Here is a 6,964-nt window from a genome sequence, read left to right on the forward strand (position 1 = left end):
AGACAAGAACTTTATTGGAGGACAGAAAGAAATATTACGTAAAAAAAAAAAAAAAAAAAAAACAACAACACTGTTTTAAACAAAATTACAACAACAAACATAGTTATCATTGATTACGGTCAATTTAGAGAAAAAGTCACCAATCAAGTTCTTCTCTTATTTCTTTTTATGCATATTTGCGAGTTACCTTTTGTTCTGCCTATTGCTATTGCCACCTATGCATTATTATTATGGTTTGTTTTGATCTCCTAATTTGATCTCCGTTCGGATGACCTAGTTTTTTTTTTCTTGCTCTCTTTCAATACTTAAGAATAACCAAATATGAGACAAAACAAAATATGTTACCATTCACAATAATCTTTTGTTTTCTTATTATATTTTATTAAATTGCCCTCCTTTAAATTTTATAATGATATTTTATCATCTCAGTAATTATGAAACTATTGTTAGGAATAAAAACAAAACAAATTAAATACCTAACCTAGATCTAGAAAACAAATCCCTATCAGTATGCTTAAATATATATTTAATCCACCTGATATGAAACAACAAATTTATTTCTAAGTACTATATACCTACAAAACAATGAATTAACATTAAAACAGATAATAAAAAATTAGGCATTTGTTGATTTTTCATAGTGTGAATTCTAGAAGTTCGTTCTAACCCCAAGTTATATGCAAATGTCTGAATTGTATCCAAATCATTTTATAAATGGGTTGAAATAAAAATATATCTTTTACCATGAATTGCTAAACATATCATCGGGTTTCTTATAAGGTAAAGCTGGGTTAGGCAATCTCTCTTGTGGGTCCCTAAAACAATTTTAAGTGGTACAGGTTGGTGTGGGTGAGAGATGGACCTAATAACATCTAAGGTTCCAATTCCGTTTAATTTGAGCATGTCTATTTGTTTTCCTTATATTTCTCATTGGCAGTCCGGTGGGGCATTTTTTTTTTTTTAACCTGACTGTCCTGGTCCATTATAAATTAGATTTAATAGTTGTTCTTTTGTACTTCGGGAGTCTATAAAAATATGTATCTGTATACAACAGTGTGCCTAAAAATGACGGACAAGAACTCCCCTTAAACCGACTGATCGCTAGCGATATCAAAGGCTCCCATCGTCTTTCATCTTTGGTGCATTGGAGGCGAACGTTGTTTGTCACCTTGATTAGAACATTACAGTACAGAAATGGCGCCCAACGTGGGGCCAAAGTTGATCCATTATTTGGTGAAATTTTGGCTCTGAAACAATTGTAGTAGTATTAAAATTCCAAGTAGTTATTCATGAAACGAACTAGAATTGTGATCGACAATATTCTTATCTTTGAAATAAGGTTAAAAAAAATTATATTGGATTTTAGAAACTTGAGTCAAATACAATCGAGTTAACCTACCGATAATTTTACTTTTCCTCTTTTTCGGGAAGGCATTTTGCGGCTTCATGACAGTAAGTTTCTAGTGAGAACATGTATAAGTTGTCAGTGAAGCATATATGTTTCTTAGCCATCCACACTAAATACTTTAATGGACTATGTTTTTTCATGGCGTTACGCTAGAAAACATCCTGAAATATTTAGAAGGAAATTTAGTATACATCCTTACGTGGGTTTGAATATTGTACGCTTCATCCATTAACTCATACAAGAGACGCGATATCCATAGACCGGTAATTGTATCCTACATGCTCCAAATTGCGCCCAATAACCTAACTCAGCATAATCCCTTATCAAGAAACTGAAATGTTTTATATGTATTTATCTTCGAAAAACCTAACTTATTCTCAATACAATTATATACATATATGAATATATTATATATATATATATATATATATATAATATATATATATATATATATATATATATATATATATATATATATATATATATATATATATATATATATATATATTATATATATATATATATATATATATTATATATATATATATATATATATATATATATATATATATATATATATTATATATATATATATAACTAGTAACTCTAAATATTATTGAACATCAATCATTATCAAAACTTAAAAAAATGCCTCTTCATCATTCTCCTACGGGTCCCTCTGAACCAGAACAAGCTCAGGCTCAAGGCCCAGCTCAAGAACCAATTCAAATTTGGATCAATGTCAATTATATCCTCCGTCACCTAGTGTACATAACACTAACGACGGTGTTCCTTCCTTTTGTACCATTTGTAATGAGGTTAAGATTGAAAAAACTCCGATTATGATGATATCGACATGTAATCATTCATTTCATCAAATATGCATTGAGAGTTATTTATCTACTGAAAGGGTTTGTCCATCATGTAAAGCTCCTTGTAACTTGTCTGATTTAAGAAGCTTAACACATCAAACCAATAACAATAAAGGCAAAGGTAAACCAAGAGGTGCTATGGCTAAATATTATAATACCCGGAGCCAAAACAAAAATTTATTTGCAAACTCTCAATTAGATGTAACAAATAATGATTCCCTTGAGCTTCCCTCACCAAACTCAAATCGTAACCAAAGAAAACAAGAAAACAATATAAGGAAAAATTATCCTACAGGTGAGACTCTTCCGCGCACCGATTACAATGTTATTAACAAACTCATTGAGGAAAACCTCACTAAAGCTCTACAAAACCTTGGTTTAACTAGAAACGTCTCTCCTAATAATCCACAACAACATTTTTCTACTACTCATTCCACAAATTTTAGCAATAATTCTCAGAATGTTGAACATCCTTCGTTACCACCACGATCTAATAGCAACTTATATTCCATCAATTCCATTAACTTACAACCAGACAAAATAACATCTGTTATACGAAATTGGGGTATAACCTTTGATGGTTCTTTGACGATGCATGCCGAGGAATTTTTGTATAGAGTTAATATTCTCACGAACGACTACTTTAATGGTAATTTTTCATTAATCTGCAAAAATCTACCAATCCTTTTGACAGGTAAAGCTCAAACCTGGTTCTGGAGATACCACAGACAGGTTGGAACTATAGAGTGGGAGGATTTTTGCAATGCTTTTAAATTCCATTATAAGGATTATAAATCGACATTTGACATTAGAGAAGAAATGCGGAATCGCAAACAAAAACCGGGGGAATCCTTTGATTCTTTTTTTGAAGCGGTATCTACCATCATGGACCGTTTACCTTCCCCTATGTCGGACATGGAACTAATAGAGATTGTAACTCGAAACCTTAGACCCGATATACGTCGCGAGTTACTATATGTACCAATTAATAACATTCCTCATTTAAGAAAGTTGGTCCAAATGAGGGAAAGTCTATTAAATGATGAATATGTTCGAAGAAATTTTACTGCTAGAAATATCAATAATCAATTTGTTCCCCGAAAGCAGATAGCAGAAATCGACAATTCTACTGACGTATCAGTTCTACTGCCTGAAGAAGTTTCAGATTCTATAAATGCTATTCAGCAAACAGAATCAAGTTATAAGTGCTGGAATTGTGACCAGGTAGGCATCACTGGCAAGACTGTTTAGAACAGCGAACGATTTTTTGTTACGGATGTGGAGCAAAAGAAACTTATAAGCCACAATGCCGAAAATGTTCCTCTCGTAAACAAAAAAACTGCCAGAGTCAAATTTTTGTCGAAGATCCAACATAGAAAATGAGACCAATATTAAACATTTTATTAACCCTGATTGTACGATATCCACAAACTCTGATTTGACTTCCAACAAAGACGAAAATTACTTACCCCCTCCATCATGTAATGCCCAGGTTAAAAAGGTAGAGATTTTGAAAAGGGACTTTGTTCTGCCGGTAAATCGAGAGTGTATGAACTGTACCAAAGTCATATTTCCACCCTTGCCATACCATAAACGTTGGGAGGCATACCAAAATAGAAGACAAGAGATTTTTTTCCAACCCACCGTATCAGGAATCTCGCTAACAAAACCAAAGAGATCTACTCTTAGACTAAGAAAGTTCTACAAAACCCTTAAAACGTGTTCTAAATTCCTTGTTTCGGCTATAGTTAATAACCCCAAAGACCCCATGCCCCCAACCCCATGCTAAAGTTTCATTTCTGAACTTTACCGAGTATGGGCTTCTGGACACCGGGGCCAGCATTAGCTGTATAGGGGCCGATTTCGCAAAGCAAAATTTTTCTAAATTTAGTTCTTTCGTTAAATGCAAATCCCACGTGCGAACAGCTGATGGGGCTTCACAAAAAGTTGTGGGTTGGTTAAATGAAAACGTTTCGTTTCAAGATAACACCCAAAATCTCAATATTTTCATTACACCGTCGATATCCCAGAGATTAATACTAGGCATTGACTTCTGGAAGAGCTTCCAACTAATGCCAAATATATTTAACTCTTCTGATATAATTGACAAGACCCTTTTTAGTCTCTCTTCAGTGGAATCTCCAGTGGATCTAAACCAAACTTATGATACCCAACCTTCAAACCCTATCGAACTAGAAGATAGTTCTTACTCTTTTCCTTTAAGTGCCAGCGAACGTCGACAGTTAACCACCGTCATATCGATGTTTCCAAATTTTGCCAAGGAAGGTCTAGGAAGGACGAAGTTAATAAAACATGACATAGATGTTGGTAATTCGAAACCTATAAAGCAGCGATTCTACCCAGTTTCCCCAGCTGTGGAGAAACTCATATATCAAGAGGTAGACCGCATGTTGTCTTTAGGGGTTATCGAAAAATCAAGTTCACCATGGAGTTCGCCCATGAGGCTTGTCCTTAAGCCAAATAAAGTCCGACTATGTCTAGATGCCAGGAAAATAAATATGGCGACCAAAAAGGATGCGTATCCTTTACCATCCATTGAAGGCATATTCGCACGTTTACCTAAGGCTAATATAATTTCAAAATTGGACCTTAAGGACGCCTATTGGCAAATTGGACTTACTGACGAAGCAAAAGCCATCACTGCATTCACAGTCCCTGGTAGACCACTCTACCAGTTTGTAGTCATGCCATTTGGATTGTGCAATGCACCCCAAACAATGTGCAGGCTTATGGATGAATTAATTCCTGCAGATTTGAAAACCTGTGTGTTTGGCTATCTTGATGACCTCATCATCGTTTCAGATAAATTTTCTGAACATTTAACTGTCCTTGTCCGTATTGCAGAACAATTTCGAAAGGCAAATCTGACTTTAAACGTAGCCAAGAGTCACTTTGGCGTAACTCGGGTAAAATACCTGGGTTACGTGATTGGAGACGGCGGAATCACCACAGACCCGGAAAAAATTAGTTCCATTTTAAACTGGCCAATTCCAAAAACCATTCGGCAAGTCAGGGGATTTTTAGGAATTGCCGGATGGTATAGGAGGTTTATTGAAAAATTTTCGACCATTGTCTTTCCAATAACGGAGACTATATCCAACAAAAAGAAATTTCTGTGGACCTCAGAGGCACAGCAAGCGTTTGAGAAAATCAAATCCTTACTCTGTTCGGCCCCAGTGCTGACGAACCCCGACTTCGCAAAAAAGTTTTACTTGCATTGCGATGCAAGCGATTTTGGTATCGGGGCGGTTTTAATACAACTGGACGATCAGGGGAATGAAAAACCGATAGCTTTTATGAGCAAAAAGCTAAATTCTGCTCAAAGAAACTACAGCGTAACAGAGCGAGAATGCTTAGCTGCTGTAGAGGCTATCCAATGATTTCGCTGTTATCTTGAGCTGCAAGAATTCGAAGTGATAACAGATCATTCGAGTCTTGTATGGCTCATGAGGCAGCCCAATCTTTCGGGAAGACTTGCTCGTTGGGTTCTTAAATTACAGTCCTTTAAATTCTCAATCAGCCATCGCCGGGGTAAGTACAATGTAGTTCCCGATGCGCTCTCTCGAATACCAAATTTTGAGATAGCCGATCTGAACATGGAACAACCCGAAATAGACTTGCAATCGTCAATGTTTGAGAGTCCAGAATATGTCAGCCTTCGAGAAAAAATTAAAGCTTCTCCAGAGAAATATCCTGATATAAATGTTGTGGATCAATTTGTCTACATTCGGACCCAGCATTACGATGGCATAGAAGGCAATGAAGAAACGTGTTGGAAATTATGGGTACCTGAAGGTCTTCGAAAAGATCTGATTCGCAAATATCATAATTCTCCTATTTCCTCTCATGGAGGTATGTCAAAAACTATAGACCTCTTAAAACGACTTTTCTTCTGGCCTGGCCTTATCCGCGATGTGAGAGATTTGATTCGAAATTGCGACATATGCATATCATCCAAGGCTCCAAATTTTGTTATGAAGCCGGAGATGGGTCGTCAACCAATTTCAGAAAGACCTTTTCAGAGGATCTACATAGACCTATTAGGTCCATATCCTCGTAGCAAAAACGGAAACATAGGAGTTTTGATCGTCCTCGATCATTTCTCCAAATTCCATTGGTTACATCCTCTTAAAAAATTCACGTCCAAACTGATCAAAGACTTTTTGGAAAAGGACATATTTCATTGTTATGGAGTACCAGAAATTGTTTTAGCGATAATGGATCGCAATTTAAAGCAAACGATCTTTGCGCATACTTTACTTCACTGGGTATTAAACACCTCTATACCGCTTTATATTCACCCCAAAGTAATGCGTCCGAGAGGGTAAACCGCTCTTTGCTAGTAGGAATACGTGCGTATTTAAAACAAGACCATTCTAGATGGGACGAGAATCTCAGTGCAATAAGTTGCAGCTTAAGAAATTCTAGACACTCAGCTATAAAAATATCTCCTTACCATGTACTCTTTGGCATAGATATGGTTACTCATGCATCCCAATATACCCTTTTGAAAGAGCTCAAAGTGATGGATGATCCATCATTTCTATTAAATCGAGAAGATAACATACAATTAATTAGGCGTAATCTTCAGAAACATGTCAAAGATGCTTACACTCAAAACCAATCTCGATATAATCTGAGGACGAGACCTTCCAATTACAAA

The sequence above is a fragment of the Musca domestica genome, unplaced genomic scaffold, assembly GCF_030504385.1.
Source record: "Musca domestica strain aabys unplaced genomic scaffold, Musca_domestica.polishedcontigs.V.1.1 855, whole genome shotgun sequence".
In the NCBI taxonomy this organism is placed as follows: Eukaryota; Metazoa; Arthropoda; class Insecta; order Diptera; family Muscidae; genus Musca; species Musca domestica.